This window comes from Mirounga angustirostris, unplaced genomic scaffold, assembly GCF_029215605.1.
Source record: "Mirounga angustirostris isolate CCGP_5_RB_7025 unplaced genomic scaffold, mMirAng1.0.hap1 SCAF_7, whole genome shotgun sequence".
Lineage (NCBI taxonomy): Eukaryota > Metazoa > Chordata > Mammalia > Carnivora > Phocidae > Mirounga > Mirounga angustirostris.
In genome coordinates this window covers 77,943,619-77,968,751 of record NW_026991715.1, presented here as the reverse complement: position 1 = coordinate 77,968,751, position 25,133 = coordinate 77,943,619, and the positions used below count along the sequence as shown (strand labels likewise).

General features: G+C 34.1%; 1 long non-coding RNA gene across 1 annotated transcript in view; it reads right to left on the bottom strand.

The window, feature by feature from the left end:
- Window positions 1-225: 225 nt before the first annotated feature.
- Window positions 226-25,133, bottom strand: part of LOC123860692 (uncharacterized) — a 126,513-nt gene continuing 101,605 nt past the window's right edge. Inside the window, exons 4-6 of the long non-coding RNA XR_010413174.1 lie at window positions 19,173-19,234; window positions 17,773-17,839; window positions 226-759 (exon numbers count right to left, since the gene is read on the bottom strand). This is a non-coding gene — a long non-coding RNA (uncharacterized LOC123860692). The remainder of the gene's footprint in view (window positions 760-17,772; window positions 17,840-19,172; window positions 19,235-25,133) is intronic.

Genomic DNA, 25,133 nt, shown 5'->3' with positions numbered 1-25,133 from the left:
TAATAAAAAAACAAAACCCCTTCACTGTTTTGGATTCAAGAGCAGGTTGGAGATGACAAAAGTAAGAGTCAGGGAACTTATAGCGATAAATCTAAAGTATCCAGTCTGACCAAAAAAGAAAAGATTGAAAAATATGAACAGTGTATCAGGTTCCTTTGAGGGACCACCCCTCATAGAAGTTGAGAAAAATTTCAATAGAAAAATAAAAGTTAAAAAAAGTCAAAAAGTTAAAAAAAGCCTGCAAAATCCCCAAATTTGGTCAAATATATAAATATATAGATTCAAAAAGTTCAATGAACCCCAAACTGTATATACACGTTGACAGGCAACCTTAGGAGTTTCCCAGGTGAAATACGAAATCAGCTCCCATACACCGAGGGCAAAAACAGAACAAAGAGGAAGATCACTCCAGATTGATAGGTGATAGGTTTAATACAGAAGGAAAATAACATACAAGGCTTGTTTCGGGAAGCCACAACCCATCAGGATCTTAAGAGTTCATATGGAGACTTTAACAGGGTTCAGGTCACATACACAGTCTAGATGGTCTCAGTAGCACATTACTCTCTCAAGTTTGCATACTTGAAACCAACTCCTACCATGGAAACAGCGGGCAGAACATACATTCCAAAGACAGGGGTGGGGGTGAAGATCCTCTTGATTGTCCAGGTCCAGCTCTCAGGTCAAGTGGCAGTCATGTCTTCGATGACCTCTTTCAATAATATGCAAAGAAATGGACACTGAGAGTATCAGAAACTTCTAAAATTAGAGACAAAGAAAAAATACTGAAAGCAGCTAGAGGAAAATTTACAAGCTAACAACAATGCAAATGACAGTATATTTCTCTTCCAAGACTACAGAGGCCAAAAGGAAGTACCACAACATGTTTAAAGAGCTGAAGTAAACTGTCAGCCCAGAAATCTATATCCAATGAAAATATTTTTTAAGAATGAAGGTGAACACATTCCCAGATTAAAGGAAACTAGGAGAATCCTTTGCAAGAAAACCTGTTTTGTTTTTTTAATTGCTATATAAAGTTCTTCAGGCAGAAATAAAATTGCATCAAATGACAGACCATAGATCAAAGAAAATTATCAAGTATCAAGAATAAGGGATATTATATAATAAAAAAGAAATCAATTCACTAAAAAGATATAATAATCTAAAATAATCTAAAATCATAACAAAATAATCTAAAAGCACTTTAAAATACATGAGACACACATGGACTTAGTAGAAAGGGGAGACAAACGCATTGTTTTCACTGAGACCTCCAACACTCTTCTTGCAGTAACTAACAGAACTACTAGAGAAATAATCAATCTAGAAGACCTGACAGCACCATAAACCAGCTGGATATTACTGACATTTAGAGAGTACTTCACCCAACAGTGGAAAATATTTCCTTTTTGGTGCACATGGAATATTCACCAAATAAACCGTATCTTGAGTCAGAAAACAGAGCTAAAAATAAACATAAAATGATTGTGGAAAATGACAGATAAGTACACTTTTACTTCCTGCTATTAATTTCTCTTTCCTCTCCCCTCCTGCCTCCTGTTGGACAGTTATATTCATTTTATTTTTTAAGAATTACGGTATTTAAGATGTAGTTTCTTTCTATAATACTTCGCTGTTTAGACTCAAGTTCTGTGGAGATTGTTCTAATTGCTCATTATCAGTTGTCTGTTTAGTTTATCACAGCTTTTCACTTGTAATTATCTTACTTGGGTTTATTTTGTTGTTGGCTGAAATCCACTTAAGGGCTTTCTTTGAGACTTTCTCATGTATACCTTTTTTTGAATAGTTTCATCATATTTCATCTCTGTTGTTTCAATAAATTCACCACAATTGGATTATAATATTTGGGTTAAAATTGTTCCAAAAAATTTGTAAACATTGCTCCACTGTCATATGACATTTGCTATTTATGTGGAAGCAACCATCGTATTTGCTGTGTGGCTTAAAATAACACAAATTTATTAGCTCACAGTTCTGGAGGAGAGAGAACCAATATTGGCCTCACTGAGTTAAAATCAGGATGTCAGCAGGGTTGCATTTCATTGTGGAGGGTCCAGGGGAGAATCCATTTTCTGGACTTTTCCAGCTTCTACAGGCTGCCCCCATTCCTTGTGACCCTTCTGTCTTCCAATCCAGTTAATTCCAGGCTGGGTCCCTCTCACGCTGCCATCTTGGATTCTTTCATGTCTGCCTCTGTCCTCCATTTATAAGCAGTGTTTCAACTGCATTGAGCCAACCTGGATAACCTAAAATAATCTCTTCATCTCAAAATAAACTGATAAGCAACCTCATTTCCATCTGCAACCCTAATTCTCCCTTGCCAGGTAAACTAACATACTGTATTTTCTTGGAATTAGGACATGGGCATCTTTGGAATCCTATTATTTTGCTACCACAGAGCTTCTCAGTTTATCTTTAATGTTCATTTAAATATATATATATTTATATTTATATGTACGTATGTACATATACATATGTATATGTATTATATATAGGTAGACAGAAAATGTTACATTAGTTTCAGGTGTACAACATAGTGATTTAACAAGTTTATACATAATGTTATGCTCATCACCAGTGTAGCTACCATTTGTCACCATACAATGCTATTACAGTATTGTTGATTACATTCCCTATGCCATAACTTTTATTCCCATGACTTATTCATTCCTTAACTGGAAGCCTGTATCTCCTTCTCCTTTTTACCCATCTTGCCCATCTCCCCACCCTTACTACCTTCCTTGGCAACCATCAATTTGTTCTCTATACATAAGGGCCTTTTTATGCTTTTTGTTTATTCATTTGTGTTTTGGATCCCATGTATAAGTGCAATCATATAGTATTTGTTTCTGTCTTATTTCACTTAGCATAATACGTTCTAGGTCTATCTATGTTGTCCAAAGAACAAGATTCATTCATTTTCACGGCTGAGTTATATTCCTTATATATATGTATAAATGTACACACACACACACACACACACACACCACATCATCTTTATTCATCTGTCAATGGACACCTGGGTTGCTTCCATAGCTTGGCTATTGTTGCAATAAACATAAAGGTGCATACATCTTTTCAAATTAGTGGTTTTGTTTCCTTTGAGTAAATACCCAGTAGTGCAATTACTGGATCACATGGTATTTCTCTTTTTAATTTTTTGAGAAAACTCCATATTGCTTTCCAGAGTGGCTGCTCCAGTGTACATCTCCTCCAACAGTGCACAGGGGTTCCTTGTGCTCCATATCCTTGCTCGCACTTGTTATTTTGTGTCCTTTTGATACTAGCCATTCTGACAGGTGTCAGGTGATGTCTCCTTTTGGTTTTGATTTGCATTTCCCTGACAGATGAATGATGTTGAGGATCTTTCTATGCGTCAACTGATCATCTGTATGTCTTCTTTGGAAACATGTCTGTTTGTGTCCTCTGCCCATTTGTTGTTTGTCTTTGATATTGAGTTATCTAAGTTCTTTATGTATTTTAAAAATTAACCCCTTACTGGATATATAATTTACAAATATATTTTCCCATTTAGTAGGTTGCCTTTTCATTTGATTGATGGCTTAGCAACCAGTGGTTTTCCACTGTGCAAAAGCTTTTTATTATGGTGTAGTCCCAGTAGTTTATTTTTGTTTCTGTTTCCTTAGCCTGACATTTTAACAGTAATAATTCTTCCAACTCATGAACACGAATATCTCTCTACTATGTGTATGTGTGTGTAAGTATATGCACACATACACACATACACACTCATACATGTATTCTCCTTTTTTTGGTGAGAATATTTAAGGTCTACTCTCTTAGCAATTCTCAATTATACTATACAGTGTTATCAACTATAGTTGCCATGTCATATGTTATATCCTTTATAGATTTGCCTAACTTTGGACATTACATGTATATGGAATTATAAGTAGGTGCTCCTTTGTAATTGTTTTTTGGGTTTTGTTTTTGTTTTTACTTAGCATGAAAATTTCCAAGGATCATCCATGTTGTAGCATGTAGCATTTTTATGACCAAATAATATTCCATTGTTTGGATATACCATATTTTGTTTATCCATTTATCAGTTTTTGGACATTTCCACTTTCTGCCTATTTTGAATGGTGCTGCTATAAATATTCCTGTGCAAGTTTTGTGTAGACATATATTTCATTTTTCTTGAGTATATAACTTAGAATTATTTGGGTCATATGGTAACTCTTTATTTAACTATTGGAGAAATTGCCAGACCATCATTCAGAGTGGCTACATGATTTTACTTTCCTAGCTGCAATATATGAGATGTCCATTTCTCCACATCCTTGCCAATATGTATTATATGATTATTTATTCTAACCATCCTAGTGGGTATTAAGTGAAAAGTTTAAGTTTTAAGGTTCTTCGGGGGAAATTAGAATTACTACAGGGAATTGGTCCATCAGGATTTAAGAAGAAAAAATTATAACCTAGTTCTAATCCTGATAATGAGGACAACTCTACATGTCACATTTGGCTAGAAAACTGAACTCAGTCTCAGAAATCTGTCCTTGAAGTCAAACCATCATTATCTAATTCAAAATTATCCATTGTAAGAAGCCGTTTTGTTACATGAACTCTAGCATAATTTGATAGTATATATCTGTTATTTGTGGCTTCACAACACTGTGAACATTTTATAACTCTCCTTATTTTATGTCTTGATTTTCCATTACAAAAGGCAGATAACCTATAATTTTAGACTTCTCTATATGTAAGGCGCAGGTTTATGGCCTAGATTTCATCAGTCAGATACAACTGACCAAGATTTGGGTTTGGAGTCAGTCAGTGTGGTAATGAAGACTTGATTCTTCATGGATTGTACTAACAGAAATGCTGGTACCCAGAAGCAGTGTCATTGGTGCTAAATGGTGTTTGGGCATAGTTCCTACTTTCTGGACCTCCCCCAAGAATCTGTGACAACCTAACATATTTTACTAATCTACCCAGAATGGATTTTGTTATTTGTATTCTCAATTGATATTGTTCTAAAATATTTTTCCAATTTACTTCAAGTTATCTATAAACCAGTAAAATACAGAATTATATACATACATAAACTAATCCCGTTTATTCCCATTACATTCCCTTTTTATAATTCCAAAATAACATTAGAGAAATAATAGAAATTGATTTAAGTATAGCAAAAAGTAAATTTTAAATTTAATTCCAGAAGCATAATATTAAAAATTCTTTATTTTTACCAGCACCTGAAATTCATGTCAACATTATTTCAAGAAATATTCCACTCTACAGGCTCTTATTTTTTATCTTTTTAAATTATGGCTTTATATCAAATAAAAATTACATTTATTACAAATCTGTTTACACATTTTTGTTTGCATTCACTTCTACTTTCTTCAGATTTCGAGGGAACATTTTTGCTACAATTTTGTACAAATTTTTTGCTTTGTTCATATTCTTTTCTTTGATGCCTGCATTAAAAACAAGATTTCTGACCACAAAACCTGTTAATACAGAAATCCCCTGCAACACTATGCCAGGAAGACTTTATCATGGCTGTGTGAAAAAATATTCTCAGGAATCTTCCTGTGCAAAATATTCTTATAAATTAGATTCTACTTCGGAATTTACAGAATGAGGGAAAGTGATCTCAGGTTTTAGTTCTGCTGTTAGCAGAGAAAACTAGAAAGAATAAAATAACATTTTATGTCTTTGCAATTTAATACTTAATACTTAATACTTAATATTTAAAATAATGTTAAAACTCTCTGAGAAAAATATACAAAAGTTTAACTTACTACATTTCTTTCTTTCTGTACTTTCCTTCATTCTATTTTTTATTTTTTCAGTCTTTATATGCATAATAAGGAATTGTAGGTATGGTGTCATGAAAAATACTGAAAAAATAACTCTGTGTCACTTTTTCTACAAAAAATAAAATACTAATATCTATAAATCTATGTCGTTGTGTATTTTATAGAATTTGAGGTTTCCTTATCCAGTAACCTGTTACCATGAGGCAAGCTATGGGAACTTTAAAAGGAAACATCTCTCTAGATTTTGGAAAATGAAAGCATACCCTTGTTTTTTGATGTTCCCTGGAGCATAGAATCTAGGCTTTTGGGGGCTAGAGGGTGCAATGGTTTGTGCACTCCACTCCAACACTAGCAGAGTTTCAGGGTTTTGAAAGCATTCAAGAGGTTTGGAAAACCAAACAGCCAACAAAGCCTCCTCACGTTGACAGAATATATAGAAGTCCTGTCTTAGGAAACTAAAAAAATAAATGACATTTTCATATATTAAATTTTGGAGAGCATTTGTCAGGGCCACTTTCTATACTTGTGTAATGCCAAGGTGTTTGATATATTTTATCTGATGGGAATATTGTCCTAAATGTCTGCTAATAACCAATCATCTAATAGGCATCTACTCTGCCCTAGCCAATGTGTGGTGCTATAGTGATTCAGGGTGATGAAACAGAAATAGTCCAGGCTTTAATGAGGCTTGTATTCCAGTACAATAACAAAGAGAAAAGTAAAGCAATTTTAGATAGGTTATTTCACATGATAACATGGTAACCTGGTAACTGAGTAGGAAGTGACCTTAGATGTTGGCCAGGGAAAGTCTAATGCTTTAGGAACTATATTTAAGCCGAGTCTGGAATTACTAGATGAGATCAACTATAAAAATATCTAGAAAGAATGTTCCCAGAAAAAAAAAAAAAAAAGACAAAGCCCCTGTGGAAGAGACATGTTGATTTCAGATGTAAAGTCAGTATGGCTGACATATTAAGAGGTATTATGGCATAAAATAATAGTACATTTGTATATAAAATTTATATATTTGAAGTACATATATTTGAAATCCATGTGTATGTGTGTGTATAATTCAATAGTTTTTAAAAAGTTCAGAGTATTTTTTTCCTTGAAAAGATGAGCACAAGGCTCAGTCTTTCTTACAACAGATGAGTAGGCATGGGAAGTATATCTGGCCCAAAGCCATCCAACCATAGGTGAGTCCAGAGCCTAATAATAATGCTGGTATATGAGTTCTTCAAACCAATCAGTCCTGTCTTGAAGAGTTTTGCATAAAACATGCAGAAATAGAGTATAGGCAGTGGCAAGATCCAAAGCTGAACAATACAAATAGAGAATAAAGGAGAAGCACTAGAATAGCAAATAATGTACAGCTGTTGCTATGAAAGCAATAAAGGAACCATGGCCACATGGCTGTACTGTTAGAAATGGATACAAGTCAAGAGAATGAGAAGACAAGCCACAGGTTGGGAAAAAATATTTGCAAAAGATATATCTGACAAAGGACAATTATCCAAAATCACAAAGAATGCTTTAAAATGAACAGTAAAAAAAAAATGAATAAACCAATTAATAAGTAAACAAAAGACCTGAACAGACATGTCACTAAAGAAGATCTATAGATGAGAAATAAGCTTATGAAAAGATACTCATCTAGCCAACATATAATACATCATTAGTTTTTGATGTAATGTTCAACAATTCATTAGTTGCAGACAACACCCAGTGCTCATCACCACACGTGCCCTTGAACATAAAATAAATAAATAGATAAATAAATAAATAGATAAATATTAAAAAAGAAGAGATACTCATCATCCTATGCAATTAGAGAATTATAGATTAAAAAAAACATGAGATAATGCTATTAATTATGAGGGAATCACAAATCAAAACCATAATGAGATCACCTTGCACCTGTTATGATGGTTATTACCAAAAAGACAAGAGATAACAAGTGGTGAAGATGTGAAGAAAAGAGAACACTTGTGCTCTGCTGGTGGGAATGTAAAATGGTGTAGCCACTATGGAAAATAGTATGGGGTTGCCTCAAAAGATTAAAAACAGAACTACCATATGAACAAGGAATCTCAGTTTTGGATATATACCCAAAAGAATTGAAATCAGGATATCAAAGAGATTTATGCACTCTCCAGTTCATTGCAGCATTATCCATAGTATCCAACAAATAGCAACAACCTAAAGGTTCTTCAACAGCTGTATAGCTAAAGAATCTTTGATATATACATACAATGAGAATATTGTTCAGTCTTAAAAATGAAGAAAATCCTGCCATATGCAACAACGTGTATTAACCTGGAGGATATTATGCTCCGGGAAATTAGCCAGTCACAGAGGGTAAATACTGCAAGATTCCACTTATATGAGGTACCTAAAGGAGTCAGAGTCATAGATAGTAGAATGGTGGTTCTCAGGGTCTGGGGAGAGGAGTTGGGGAGTTGCTGTTTGTTGGGTCTAAAGTTTTACTTATACAAGAGGAGTAAGTTCTAGAGGAGATAAGCTATACAGCATTGTGTCTATTGTTAACAGTACTATATTGTACATCAACAAATTATTGAAAAGGTAGATCTCATGGTAAGTGTTCTTACTACAATAAAAAATAAGATAATTTTAAAAACAAATTAAAAAGAACAAAGTAGTTGAGATGTAAGAAAAAATATAATGAACAACTATTGCATAAGTCAAAATGTTTTTTCTCTCCATCTTAAGAATTTTGTTTGTTTTTAATTAAAACTACTCAATCAATAAGATCTCACAAGTTTTCAAAGCCAAATAGGTATCTCAGAAATTAGATTTAAGGCATCCCTAAAGAACAATTAATTTAGTGCTGATTTAAAAACCATCCTACAATGCCTGCAGTTTTTTTGCTGAAAGCCAGACATGTTGCATTTGTAAAAGGAATTGAGGTAAATAAACCTTTAATATGAGGTTTTGCACTTACGTAGCTAGGGAAAAAAAAAAAAAGAAAAAATATCCTACAGAATATGTCATTTGGTCTAAGTAATATTATTAGGGAAACTCTAGTTTCATGTAAGTTTTACCATGTCCGAAGCTACCAGAAATAATCTGTTTTATGAAGATATTGGATATTAGAATTCAATTTATTGGATGCCTAATTTACATTTTTCATTGTTAATATAATTTTACGTTAATCTTAAACATCTATGAAAGTAAAGTAGCCTAAGGCCAGTAAACTTATTTTAGAGAATAGGAAATTTTCATTAATTATGCTTTCTGTAGGATAGTAAAGTAAATATTATACAAAATAGATCACACTTACATTTTTATACTATGGTAAAACCAGGGCAAAATTATATTATCAAATTTAAGTGATTCACTTTATTTGAAACATCATATAAAAATTTTCCCTTTTTGTATTTGTAAAATCGTATTAACACTTTAAAAACATGAACTGAACATAATAATAAAAAAACATAAAAAACCTTCATTCCTTTTAATTTTATAACCAACTAAACAGGATAAACCCCTTTTTTAAAATTGCTGTCTAAACAGCAAAATTTTCCTTAGAGAGCCAAACATTGTTCTAGAAATACATAAGTATTCAGAGTCTCTGTAAACCAGTTGACATTAGAGCTCCTGAAGATTTTGCAAAACTTTATAATCCGATGTATTAATTTACTCCCATTTTGTGTTATAGCTTACTGCATTGGCTAGCTATTCCTAGAATATACACATAATGGCAATTTTATAAGCAACTGAAAAGGCTAACCATAATTCAAATTAAAATGGTTTCCAGTGAGGGAGGAGGGCATAACTGTTTAAAGCCTGGCAGTACCATGCTTCACATAGAACAGACACAGAAAGGTTGTCTTTTACAGATGAAAAACACAAATCCTGAAAAAGGCTGCAATAGCCTCTCTTCTCCCCCCAAATCACAGGTAGACAACAAATCAAAACTGAAATTTTAGGGGCACCTGGGTGGCTCCGTCAGTTAAGTGTCTGCCTTCAGCTTAGGTTGTGATCTCAGGGTCCTGGGATGGAGCCCCACATCAAGCTCCCTGCTCAGCATGGAGTCTGCTTCTCCCTCTCCCTCAGCAACCCCCCCCCCCACTCACCCACATACACGCTTTCCCTCTCTCTCTCTCTATTTCAGATAAATAAATAAAATCTTTTTAAAAAAAAAACAAATTTTATGGAAAAAAAAGAAAAATCCTTTAGAGAATTAAAAGAAATTCTCACAGGAGATGGTAATTTTCTGACTCATGGCTTGGGACCACCAGAAAACTAACCTGAGCTAAAAAGCCCCCATGAAAGCTAAGGTTTAACTTTCTGTTGACAAGTAGCACAGTACTTGTGAGTGAGGCTCCTAAAGAAATCTCAGTGGAACCCTCATACTGTTAAAGGGTAAGGTAAGAATTTACACTGAAGGTAAGAACGAAAGGAAACCAAGAACAACAACAAAACATACACACAAAGCTGAGTGTATTAATTTGCAAGAGAAAGAACCCCATATCAGAAGTGATTGCAAAGTTTCCCAAGTAGTATAATTAGGAATTTTTAAGCACAAGAAAGGGCAGGGCCTGGGGGTGGGGGTTATTTTTAGTTAAGCTAATTAAGGGTTAAAAGCAAAACTTCCTAATAAGCCTGTACTTGTTTATTAAAATAAGTCCCAGTGCTGCTTGTTTAGGAAATAGTCTTTATTTAAGTCCGGTAAGGGTATAGTGTATTGTGGTGTAATGGAGTCTCTCAGAGTTTATGGTCCTTTATCTCCTTCATTTGTTAGAGTATAAGAAAACAGTACATTTAGTTTTGATATTACCTAGGCAAGTGTCACATTAAATATAAAATGTTCTTTCTAAAACAGATCAAAGAAACTGCAAATAGTGAACTACATTGCTGCAATAAAGGATTTTTTTTTTTCAACTCAAAAGTTTTTATGTTTTCAATTAGTTTTGGTCAGAGAAATAGAAAAGTTATGAGACTTTTAACTTTTAGCACTATGGAAAGTAAATAGGAAACTGTGTGTTCAGTTTTAAAGTTTACAGTATCACAGATACCACCTAGTCCAAAAGCTTCATTTGATATATAAACCTTCTGGCATAAGAAATATGTCACTTGGGGCGCCTGGGTGGCTCAGTCGGTTAAGCGACTGCCTTCGGCTCAGGTCATGATCCTGGAGTCCCGGGATCGAGTCCCACATCGGGCTCCCTGCTCTGCGGGGAGCCTGCTTCTCCCTCTCCCCCTCCCCCTGCTTGTGTTCGCTCTCTCGCTGTGTCTCTCTCTGTCAAATAAATAAATAAAATCTTTAAAAAAAAAAAAAAAAGAAATATGTCACTTGCTCAACGTTAGACCCTGTGCTAATTGGAGAAGTATGACTGGTGTCCATGTTGGGGAATAAAACAGACAAAATGGTGACTGCTTTTCTATTGTACTCACTCTAGCTTAGTGTATGTAATTTTCTAAGACATTCAAATGTTTAAAAGTAATAGAATATTGAATTTGCAAGGCAAAAGTTTAGTCTAAATATTGATTAGTCTGACCAACTATGGTATGGGTACATTTATGAAAGAAAAGAAAAAAAATACAATTTTCCATTAAGGAAAAACATCCTTGTGCACCTGCTTTTCTTCCTTTTATTTCCTTAAGTAAAACTAGGACCCCAAGACATTTTAAGACCTATTATCTAACAGCACTCACTCTTTCTGTCATAATTAATATTTCTGACTGTTCTTCTTGGCTTGCTGTAAAATCATTGCAAAGACTATTTTATCCCTCTAGTGATAGATATCGACAGCAGCCCAACCACTGGTATAAATTCAATCTGACCTTTTCTGGAACTGTTTGAGTAGGTAAATAGGAAAATTTAACCGTGTATTGTCAACTATAGACATCCTTAGGAGTTAATGAAAGATTAAGTTTGTGGAGTGTTGATTTCTTCCAATTTTCAAACTGAGTTACTGCAAACCTCCATTAAAAATTTAAAATATAATGTCAACATTATAAAAGGACACAATCTCTTTGTACACAAACCTCCCTTAGTGGCTTTTGTAAATTAAAATGCTGAAAATGAAAACATGGATGCTTAGAAATAAGAACCCTTATTAAAAAGAGGACAGAGGGTAAAACATGTTGCTAACCTTTTTGAAATTTAAGTATTTATTTTAGGTGACAACATAATTATCTAATGTTCTTTTTTTTTTATTTAAATTCAATTAGCCAACATATAATACATCATTAGTTTCATATGTAGTGTTCAGTAACTCATCAGTTGTGTATAACACCCAGTGTTCCTCACATCATGTGCCCTCCTTAATGTCCATCACCCAGTTACCTCATCCCCTCACCCCCCTCTCCCCTCCAGCAACCCTCAGTTTGTTTCCTATGGTTAAGAGTCTCTCATGGTTTGTCTCCTTCTCTGATTTCTTCCCATTCTGTTTTCCCTCCCTTCCCCTTCTGTCCTCTGCCCTGTTTCTTATATTCCACATATGAGTGAAACCATATGATTGTCTTTCTCTGATTGACTTATTTCACTCAGCATAATACCCTCCAGTTCCATCCACATCGATGTTCTTAATTAAACCTATAGAATGAGGAAAACCTAAGAAGTAAGTCTACTAATCTATATAACATGTAAACTTATGATAAAACAATTTAACATAGGGACTCCTCAGAATAAATGCCAATTCACCTTTTAGAACTTTGAAAATTTATGCATCCTTATTTCCTCCAGTGACAATTTAAAGAGGCTTTAAAATCTTCTCAAATAATACGTTCGAAATTTGTTTTGGGATGCTGACCCAATTTGGAAAGGGCTTTCCATTTAAAAACAAAAATAATTTTTTTAAAGATATTATTTATTTATTTGACAGAGAGAGACACAGCGAGAGAGGGAACACAAGCAGGGGGAGTGGGAGAGGGAGAAGCAGGCTTCCCACGGAGCAGGGAGCCCGATGCAGGGCTCGATCCCAGGACTCTGGGATCATGACCTGAGCGGAAGGCAGACACTTAATGACTGAGCCACCCAGGTGCCCCAAAACAAAAATAATTTTAAATATTATCACTCAATGTTTCCTTCAGGGTTACTGATTATGAGGTAGTAGAGAGTGTCACTTTGTTTTGGTTGAATTTAAGTTAAATTCATTATTCCATGGAATATGGAATATAAGCCTTTGTATAGGATAAGGGTATCTGGTTTACCATTAAATATATATAAAATTGTACAATTAATATTTTTTACCAAATGAATGAGGATGGTTTGATTTTAAAGGGATTATAAAGTAATTCCACTTAGATCTCTATATACACTTAATCTCTTAAAAAATATAAACCAGTTTTTCATTAAGTTACTTTAAAATTATAGAATAAAGATGGTATAAAATGGGTGAGTCCAAATCAGTGTATGTATTGCTTTTTTTTTACTGTGAAATAATTAACATATAATATTAGTTTAGGTATACATAATAATTTGACACTTGTAATTATGTGATATAATCACAGTAAGTCTAGTTAACACCCATCACAACACTGTTATAAATTTTTCCTGTGATGAGAACTTTCAAAATTTACTTTTATAGCAACTTTCAAATATACAATACAGTAACTATAGACAACATGTTGTACATTATATCCACAACATTTATTTTATAACTGGAAGTTTGTACCTTTTGACTCCTTTTATCCATGCTGCCCACCCCTTAGCCCCCTTCCTCTGGCAATCACCAGTCTCTTCTCTGTATCTATGAGGTGTTTGTTTTGCTTTGTTTTGTTTTCGATTCCACATATAAGTGAGATCTTACAGTATTTGTTTTTCTCTGTCTTTTTTCACTTAGCATAAAGCCACCAAGGCCCATCTATATTATCAGAAATAGCAGGATTTTCTTTTTTTATGGCTGGGTAATATTCAATTATACCTGTGCATATATATAAATATGTATGTAAGGTCCATTATAAATATATATCACATTTTTTTATCCATTCATACATTGATGGACGCTTAGGTTGTTTCCATGTCTTGGCTTTTGTAAATAATGCTGCAATAAATATGGCAGTCCATGTATCTTTTTGAGTTAATATTTTCATTTCCTTCAGATAAATACACAGAAGTGGAATTGCTGGATCATATGGTAGTTCTATTTTAATTTGTAAAGGAAATTCCATACCTGTTCCATAGTGGCTATGCCAATTTACATTCCCTCAACAGTGCACAAGGGTTCCCTTTTCTCCACATCCTCTTCAACATTTGTTATTTTTTTGTCTTTTTGATAATAGCCATCCTAACAGGTGTGAGGTGAGATCTCATTGTGGGTTTGATTTGCCTTTTCCTGATAATTAGTGATGTTGAACATCTTTTCATATACCTGTTGCCTATTTGTATGTCCTCTTTGGAAAATTGTTTCTTTTTTTTCTTTTCTTTTCTTTTCTTTTCTTTTCTTCTTTTCTTTCTTTTCTTTTCTTTTTTAAGAGAGAAAGAGAGTGCAAGCTTGGGGGGAGGGGACAGGAGGAAAGGGAAAGGAGAGAGAATCTCAAACAGGCTCCATACCCAGCACAGAGCCTGGTGCAGGGCTCGATCATGGCTTAATTTCAAGACCATGAGATTGTGACCTGACCCAAAATCAAGAGTCAGACTCTTAAGTGACTGAGCCCCCCAGGCGCCCTACCTCTGCCCATTTTTTAATCAGGTTATTTTTTCCCTATTGATGTATAATTTCTTTATATAATTTGGATATTAACACCTTATTAGATGCAATTTGCAAATATTTTCTCCCACTTCATAGGTTGCTTTTTCATTTTGTTAATGGTTTCCTTGGCTATGCAGAAAGATTTTAGTTTGACGTAACCCCACTTGTTTATTTTTTATTTTGTTGCCTTTACTTTTGATTTCACACCCAAAAAATCATCACCAAGACTGATACTAAGGTCCTTACCATGTATGTTTTCTTTTTGAAGTTTTATGGTTTCAGATTTTATGTTCAAGTCTTTAAAGCACTTTGAGTTAGTTTTTGTGTATGGTGGAAGATAGTGGTCCAGTTCTCCCAGCACCACTTACTGTAGAGACTGTCTTCTCCCCATTGTATATTCTTGGCTCCTTTGTAGTTAGTTGACTATGGATGTATGGGTTTATTTCTGGGCTGTCTATTCTGTTCCACTGAACTATGTGTCAGTTTTTAATGCCAGTACCATACTGCTTTGACTACTATAGCTTTGTAATGTAGTTTGAACTCAAGGAGGTATGATGTTTCCAGTTTTTATCTTTTTTTTTTTTTTAATTTTTTTGGGGTCAAGATTGCTTTGACTGTTCAGGGTCTTTTGTGGTTTCACACAAGTCTTAGGATTGTTTATTCTATTTTTGTGAAAAATGCCAGTGGAATTTTGATAGATTAAACTGAATCTGTAGATTGCTTTGGGTAATATGGTAATATTAATGGGATATAATATGTGGGTGATGATAATTTTTCCAATCCATAACTACAGGATATCTTTTTATTTGTCTCTTTCAACTTCTTTCATCAGTGTCTTACAGTTTTCAATTTTCAGGTTTTTCATCTCCTTGGCTAAATTTATTTCTAAGTATTTGATTCTTTTTGATGCAATTATAAATTAGACTGTTTCCTTAATTTCTCTTTCTTATAGTTCTCTCTGATTGTTAGTGTATCGAAATGCAACAGATTTTTCTATATTGATTTTGTATCCTACAACTTCACTGAATTTATTAGTTCTAACAATTTTTTGGTGGAATCTTTAATGTTTACTATATATAATACCATGTATCTGTATATAGTGATAATTTTACTTTTCCTTTTCTACTTGAATACTTTTTATTTCTTTATCTTGCTTAATTGCTCTGGCTAAGATTTCCAATACTATGTTGAATAAAAGTGGTGAGAGTGGACGTCCTTGTCTTGTTTCTTATCTTAGAGAAGAAGTTTTCAGGTTTTCATTATTTAGTATGATTTTAGCTGTGGGCCTGTCATATATGAACTATATAATATGTCAAGGTTCCCTTTGGATACATTTCATTGAGTTTTTATCGTAAATGGATGTTAAATTTTATCACTGGCTTTTTCTGCATCTATTGAGATGATTATATGGTTTTTATCCTTCATTTTTTTAATGTAGTGTATCGCGTTGATGTATGTATTATTCTTTATGCTTCATCAATAGAAGCCAAAATCAAAATGCACTTTGATTGGTTTATATAAACTTGATTAGTGATATTCAGGAATTATTATCAATACAAGGTGCATACCCCTGTCACCATTGCTTTCACCAAACTTATCAATGGCTCTGATCCCAAAATGGATGTGTGTTCTGAGTGAAATAAATTTCAAGACATTCTGCTCAGAAGACTTTGCCAAAATTTTTGATAGTACTGTTTTGTTGCTTAAATTGCCATTTACTAGTTTTCTTGATTTTTTGGGTGCATATGATTTGTCTTAACTCCTTAATCTGTTTCTTTCAACCTATTTGTCAGTGTTTTAGATTCCTATTTCCAATGCCACCTTGACCTATTCAGATAACTATCCTAAAGAACCCACGGCAAAACTGTATTCTAAATTGATAGCAATAGAATTTGGTTTTTAAAAAAGAGCATTCTGATTATAACTTGCAGGCAGATTTTCAGAACAAAATGTAAAAGAAAAATTCATTAATCTCTCCCAGGATTTGAATGAGTTTTGAAGCCATTTTTTTGGAACACAATCCAAAAAAAGTAGAATAGCCTTGAGGCAAAAAGTAGAAAGTTCACTTTTGATATGCAGATTTTAAAGTGCTAGAATGTTTTTGAGTGTAGATAACTTTGCTTCTACCTCATTAGAGTATTTATGACATTGTGAATTCTATCTATATAGTAAGCAGTAGTGGTTTTTTACTGTAAATAGGTGTTCATTTCATCTTTTGGGGGCACATTATTCTAATTAACACCACCTTGCCTTACCAAGAAAGTGGCTTAAGTAAATATTAAGTGAAAGATATGCTTGGGTGAGAGGAGGTGCTTTAAGATATTCTTTCCCATTTGAATCCTGGGATACATCTTAACAGAAGTATAGACATATACAATCATGGAAAACACCTCTTTGAATGGTTTGTCAGTTTTTGAGAAAACTTAATATTAGAGTGTCTGGATTTCAAGGAATAAGCATTTAGGGAAGACTTTAGATGTATCATTAAAAAAAAAAAAAGTTTCAAAGGATACTATCAGGACTTAAGGATATAGAACAGAGAGCCAGAGATTATATAATAGTTACCATGCCTAAGACTGTATTTTGTTGTTTTTGCTATTCAATTCTTTTCTGACCCCATATTAATTTGCACAAAAACATTACTGTATGATGGAAACATTAATATATTAGAGATCTTGCCAGTTTTCTAATAGCTCAGTATATTCTAGCAATGTTGAAACAAATTGGTCTATCTATATTTCTAATCTGGAGATTAAACATAACTGTATCCAGGTTTAGATAAGAACCTGTCAGAAAACCAAAATATATTCTGGGTGGATTACTATCTATAACTAATTTTTCTTGATTTTACTGGAATATAATATTTACCAAAAGCTATTTTGCCATTTTGAGATGAGTGCCTTTCATACGATAGGATATAGTGGCATATAAGAGCTCAGTATGGTCACATAAAATGGAATTTTGAGAGTTTATCCTCCTAGTTAAAAATATAGGTTACTAGAACTCAGGTGAAAGACAAAGGCAGGGAAGGGTGCAGTTAATGGTCAGAAACGTCACTAACTAATAAATGCAACAAGGAAGAAACTAAACAGACTCACTCATGGAAGCAACAATATTATTTACTAACCAAGTATTTATTAAATGCCTAATCTTTGCAAGACTCTTTGACAGACGTTTGGGATACAATGATAAACAAGACAGTTATTTCTCTTGCTACCAGGGATCAAGTTGTTTCAATGGCTTCACCTAGAGAAAGAAATTGCTAGTCTTAAAATTTATTCTTCAATCCTTACCTAATCCTCTGTCATTTTTTACCTGTAGAGACCACTGGCACCAATGGGGAATAGTTTACTGTTCAAACTAGAAAAACAGAAACGAAGTCAAAGTCAATAAAAACCTGGAGTAAATGAGGCAGGGAAAGAGACGATGAGGGTAAAGTTCTGGGTTTTACTTGCAGTACTCTCTGGGAGTCTACAAAGACTTGTTTAAACTTAAAGAGCTTACATGATACACTCCCTCACCCACTCAAAACTATGAAAGTATAATTATCAAAAGTAAAATTTTATTCTCAAGTTAATATAGAATGAACATACATCATATGTTTTATTTAACCCATTATTAATGAAGGCTTTGACAAAACACTATGCACAGCTCTGTGCCAAAATCATATTGACTTTCCAGGCAGTATTTGTGAGAGACAAATCCAGGATGAGGTTATCTCCCTTCCCACACCCTGAGTGGGGAGGATAGATTATTGTGATTCAGTTACCCCTTTTAATTCTGCCACCAAATAGGCAGTTCTAGCCATAGCCTTGAAAAACTGCAAATTTCAAAAAGGTAAAATCATAACTTCAATGCAAACATAAAGTCAGCAAATATATAAGATCTTATTTAGCCCATTAATTAATGAGGGGAAAATTAAGTTATTATGATTGGTTCAATAGGTATCTGAGAAGCCAAATTATTTATAGTCAATTTAACAAAGAAATATTAATATAACATTGTTGGGTTAAATATAAAACTGGTTAGTGTTCAACAGGCCATAAATCTTTAGAGCAACCTGTTCCACCAGAGAGAATTTCTTTGTATCACTACAGTATAAAAAGCCAGAAGATGAAATTTTACTTAGTCTGAAACTATAAATCAATAGTAAAAAATAAAATCAGTTAAGTGCATTACCTAAGACTATTATTGTATATTTTTTGGTCACCATTTTAATATCAAAAGGACTTGCCTCCCAAATGTTTGCCTTACTTTTGCCCCATTTTAGGTAATGATTTTTTTTTTGATAACCTTTTTCACATGGATATTTCATACTGTCAAATCTCCTGACACAAATATCTAACTATTTGAATGATTTCATAACCCCTTTTCTCTTGGCTTGAGGTGAGAGGAAAAGAACCTTTCCTCCTTTCTCTTGGTCTGGAGGAAAAAATATATCATATTGACTAATGGCTTGTCAGTGAGTACTTGTCAGAAAGTACTGTCATGCACATATCATGACAGTACTTTGTCAATTGACAGTACTTGTCAATGAGTACTTGTCAGAAAGTACTGTCATGCACTTATCATGACAGTACGTTCTGAGGAAATCTTCCCTTGCAAAGTTCAATCCCATCATTTTATACTCTGGACAGAGGTGATCACTAATGTGAGCAGAGTTGATTTGTAAAAAGTGTAGAGGGTCACTTACCTGTCTTTTGGATAAGGGGATGTTTGTGATATTTTGTATATCCTTTGACTTTGGGGCTCAGCCTAAACCGTAAACAGGAAGAGTCCATATTAACATTCTGTTTTAGCTTTACAAATGTCATTTTATAACATTCCTCACTAATGTCTTGAAAACTGCCTATAAATGTTGTTATTCTACAATGATAGTTCATTTTGCAGAGCCGCTACCTATCTCCACTTCTCTCTCAATCCTGAGCACACTGGGCCCTTGTTTATAATTTGATCTAAATAGAAGTTTCAACGTATATATTAAATATCAATGCAATATTGAAGTATAAAACTTATTTCCTGGCTCAGACCTGAGCTGAAAAGGGAGGCCCCGTACCTGTGGTTCTCAAATGACAATCTGTGTGAAACCGGTATCAGTATCATCTGAAGCTCTCATTGAAAATATACATTATTGGGTCTCTACCCAGATTTATCAGTCATTATCTTGGAGGACTGACTTAGGAACCTGTACTTTTCATACTGTCCATAGATGATTACAATGCCCGACCAGGTTTTGAAGGACTGATCTGTTGTTTAATGTTCAGGTTTTTGAAGCTTCTGGTATAACCACTTTAGAGCATCACTTGGTGTGGCAACACATGATTATTTTACTACTTAGCCATTTCATGTAAATGATCATTCGGCCCTTTCCCCTCCCCGAGCTTACACGAAATAGAATAACAGAACAAAATTCAAAATTTCAAAGTCATTTATAAATGATACTACTCAAATATTCATATAGTATCTTCATCTTATTTAAATATTTAAACATTGGCATTAATATTCAATTTATTTAAATGCATTTGAATATTTAAGTATTCAAATATTAAATCTTCCTATTTTAACACTTGAAAAATAATGGAGGGTTTCATACTTACTATGGGCAGAGTTAAATACATTGGAAATATCCCTTGTTTACACTCAGGTCATTATTTTTTAGATAGATGATAAATAGCTATAAATAAAGTGATAGACTTGTTAAACATCTGCATTTGGGAATCTACCTCCTGAATATATCAGAAGCTCTTGGAGTCATAAAATACAGACAAGAGAGTGGTACTCCTCAGATCGTGGGATAATGCTCTGGGGGGTTTAGTAGAACTGCCAGTTTGCTATTGTGTCCTCTGGACCTTGGCAGTGGATATGGTTCTTGGCCTCATATTTTCATATATTTTTAAGGGCAGCTGTTCACAGGCTGGCACTCTAGTATGAAATTATGTCCAGTTTATTCCACATGGCTACAAGATCTGGTTACCTGACACAACTGGCATATAGCCAGGAGAGGTTGGCATTTTAGAGAATAACACAATGGCAATTTCTGAGCCGTGGTTATCAGCATGACCCCTAAGATCTTTTTTTTTTTTTTAAAGACTTTATTTATTTGACAGAGAGAGACACAGAGAGAGAGGGAACACAGCAGGCGGAGTGGGAGAGGGAGAAGAAGGCTTCCTGCGGAGCAGGGAGCCCGATGGGGGGCTCGATCCCAGGACCCTGAGATCATGAGCTGAGCCGAAGGCAGACGCTTAACGACTGAGCCACCCAGGCACCCCATGACCCCTAAGATCTTAATATGTCTACTTTTCCAGACTTTTCTATTGCCCTCTTCCTTTCTGATCATCATGCCTAGACATGCACACATCTTTACCTTTCTGAACTGTGTCTTTGTGATATTGCATATATTGGTCCATCTGTGGGGAGTCAACTCCTTCCACTTTCACTTGACCAATTCCCATTCAACTTTAAGGGTCAGTTTAGAGGATGACTTACTCCAGATGGCTTCAATCATTATTTCCTTTCTTCATGAAAAGTACACTTTGATGTACTACCATAAAAGCCTATAGTCTAATCTGTCCTAGGGTTCATAAAATTATACTGAAATTATTTACTTGTCTGTCATCTTTACTCATCACAATTGTCCTTGTACATTTTATCTCTTTCAGTATGACCATCTAATTAGAAGCTTGTAACAGAGTAGGCATTCAGATAAGGAATAATGATTTAGTTATGCTTATTCTGTATGACTGTATCCAAGCCTACTGATAATATTCTTACTTTTGAAATGTAGAAATAAGAGAAATTATGAGGATTTTATCCTAAAGAAATTTTGCTAAAATTTTCCATGTAATGCTCTCATATTCTCCCATTGCTTTAAGTAACATTTTCAGTTACATATGTTACGTGGATTTTCATGTTAGGTCACTTTTCAAATAATTGTGTCAGCACTCTGATATAAAAATTTTCAGTAACTTTATCTAAAGTCTGTGAAGATACATCAGTTGTCCTTGACATTAAAATATAAATATATATATATTCCTTTATAATATTCTATATTTTTATCAAATCATTAGAGTATGTATATATTTATTCTATATAAAATATGTAAATGCTGATAAGTCCCTAAGTATTGGTTTTTGTTAGCTGAGCAAAGAATTACAAAATTCTATAAAATTTCCCAGAACCATAGAACATCTGAATATACATATAACATGTATTGGTTTAAAGGATTTACCAACTATTTATGCTACTTTCAAGTTATTTGAATTATGAAATTTGAATTAACCAGTAATCACACCACTAATAGCACTCTAAAAATATCATACTGCTGGGGCGCCTGGGTGGCTCAGATGGTTAAGCATCTGCCTTCAGCTCAGGTCATGATCCCAGCGTCCTGGGATCGAGTCCCGCATCGGGCTCCCTGCTCCTTGGGAGCCTGCTTCTCCCTCTGCCTCTCTCTCTCTCTCTGTCTCTCATGAATAAATAAATAAAATCTTTAAAAATAAATAAATAAATAAAATAAAAATATCATACTGCTTTAGAATTAGGAAGTATAATACTAAGGAATTTTGAGTCTATACCAGCAAAGATTTAATCTTAATTTGATCATGAATGATTTTGTGACTTGAAATGAATATATTTTACCATGTTCTACATTCCTCATTATAAAAACAATAAATGTTCAAAAAACATTAAATGTTCAATTTATATTTTTACAATAAGATATTGATAAATAATGGTTTGATTGCTTCGTTTAATGACATTGTCTGATTACTGATTTGGTATATTTTTCAATGTTTTCTTTTTTGGTTCTTGAATTAGAATATTGTTCTGAGAGTAAATATATCATGGGAAAACTGTGATTATAATGTCCAAAGTGAGATTCTTTTCTATATCATTTTGACTAGTAGAAATCAATGGTGTATGATGAACTTTAACTTAGCTCCAACCAGATAATACAAAATAGTATTTTATTCTAAATTAGAAATGACAAATGTCAAGTTAGAATTAACTGTAGCTATGATATAAAACTAAGCTTACTACATCCATAATAAAATAATTTTTCACAGTAACATGAGGGGATACTCTAACTTAGTTGAATTTTCTTTTTCTTCATATTTTTTAATTGAAGTGTAAACATACAATGTTATAATAGTTTCATGTACATAACATAATGAACTGACAATTCTATACATTATTCAATGCTTACCATAAGAGTAGCCACCATCTGTTACCATACAATGTTATTAAATATTATTGACTATATTCCCTAAGCTGTATTTATTATCTCTGTGACTAACTTATTTTATAATTGAAAGTACTTTTTAATCCCCTTTATCTATTTCACTCACTGCCTTTCCCATCTCCCCTCTGGCAAACCCTCTAGTTTGTTCTCTTTATGAGTCTGTTTTTGGCTTTTGTTCATTTGGTTGGCTGGTTTTTTAGATTCCACAAATAAGTGAAATCATATGGTATTTGTCTTTATTTGTCTGACTTATTTTACTTAGCATAATATACTCTAGGTCCATCTGTGTGGCACAGATGTCAAGATGTCAGGAGCTCATTCTTGTTTATTCCTGAGTAACATTCCATTCTCTCTCTCTCTCTCTCTCTCTCTCTCTATGCATAGCCCTTTATCCATTCATCTATCAGTGGACACTGGGTTTGCTTCCATATCATGGCTATTATAAATAATGCTGGAGTAAACATAGGGGTGCATGCATCTTTTCAAATTAGTGTTTTTGTTTTCTTTGGGTAAATAACCAGTAGTGCAATTACTGGATCACATGGAATTTCAATTTTTAATTTTTTGAGAACCCTCCATATTATTTTCCAGAGTGGATGCACCAATTTACACTCCTCCCAACAGTGCACAAGGGTTCGCTTTTCTCCATAGCCTCTCCAACATTATTATTTCTTGTATATTTTTTGATACAACTATTCAGATTCATGTGAGGTAGTATCTCCTTGTGGTTTTGATTTGCATTTCCCTGATGATTAGTGATGTCGAGCATCTTTTCATGCATCAGTTAGCTATCTGTATGTCTTCTTCAGAAAAATGTCTTTTCAGTTCTGCCCATTTTTTAAATGGATTGTTTGTCTTTTTGGTCTTGAGTTGTATAAATTTTTTATGTATGTTGGATAATAACTTTTAATTGGATATTTCATTTGCAAATATCTTCTCCCATGCAGTATGCTGCCTTTTTTTTTTTTTTAAGATTTTATTTATTTATTTGAGAGAGAGAGAATGAGAGACAGAGAGCATGAGAGGGAGGAGGGTCAGAGGTAGAAGCAGACTCCCTGCTGAGCAGGGAGCCCGATGCAGGACTCGTTCCCGGGACTCCAGGATCATGACCTGAGCCCAAGGCAGTCGCTTAACCAACTGAGCCACCCAGGCACCCCAGTATGCTGCCTTTTGGTGATTTCCTCTGCTGTGTAAAAGTTTTTGGTATAGTTCCAATAGTTTATTTTTAATTTATTTCTTAGAGAGGGAGAGGGGAAGAGGGAGAGAGAGAACCTTAACCAGGCTCCACACACAGTGCAGAGCCAAAGGCGGGGCTTGATTTCACAACCCTGAGATCATAACCTGAGCTGAAATCAAGAGTTGGATGCTTAACCGGCTCAGCCCCCCGGGTGCCCCTCCAGTAGCTTATTTTTGCTTTTGTTTCCCTTGCCTGAGGAGACATATCCATAAACATGTTGCTAAAGGCAATGTCCAAGAGATTACTGACAATCTTTTCTTTAAGGGGTTTTATGGTTTCAGGTCTCATATTTGGGTCACATTTATCCACTTCTAGTTTATTTTTGTGTATGGTGTAAGAAAGTGGTCCAGTTTTCCCAGCACCATTATTGAAAAGACTGTCTTTTCCCCATTGCATATTCTTGCCTCCTTTGTTGTAAATTAATTGACCATATAGGTGTGGGTATATTTCTGGGCTCTCTATTCTGTTCCATTGTATATGTGTCTGTTTTTATGCCAGTACCATAATGTTTTGATTACTATGGATTTGTAGTATATCATAAAATCTGGAAGTGTGATGATTCCAGCTTTGTTCTTTCTCAAGATTGCATTGGTTCATTGAGGCCTTCTGTGGTTCCCTACAAATTTTAGTATTTCTTCCAGGGCTATAAAAAAATGTTATGGGGGGCGCCTGGGTGGCTCAGTCGTTAAGCGTCTGCCTTCGGCTCAGGTCATGATCCCAGGGTCCTGGGATCGAGTCCCGCATCGGGCTCCTTGCTCGGCAGGAAGCCTGCTTCTCCCTCTCCCACTCCCCCTGCTTGTGTTCCTGCTCTCGCTATCTCTCTCTCTGTCAAATAAATAAATAAAAATCTTAAAAAAAATGTTATGGGTATTTTGATAAATTGCCTTAAATTTGTAGATTGTTTTGGGTAATATGGACATTTTACTATTAATTCTTCCAATCCATGAGCATGGGTATGCCTTTTCATTTATTTGTGTTGTCTTCAACTTCTTCATTAGTGTTTTATAATTTTCTGAGTATGTGTCTTTCACCTCCTTGGTTAAATTTATTTCTAGGTATTTTATTCTTTTCAGTGCAGTTATAAATGAGATTGTTTTCTCAATTTCCCTTCCTCCTACTTCATTATTAGTGCATAGAAATGAACAGATTACTGTATATCAAGTTTGAATCCTGAAAAT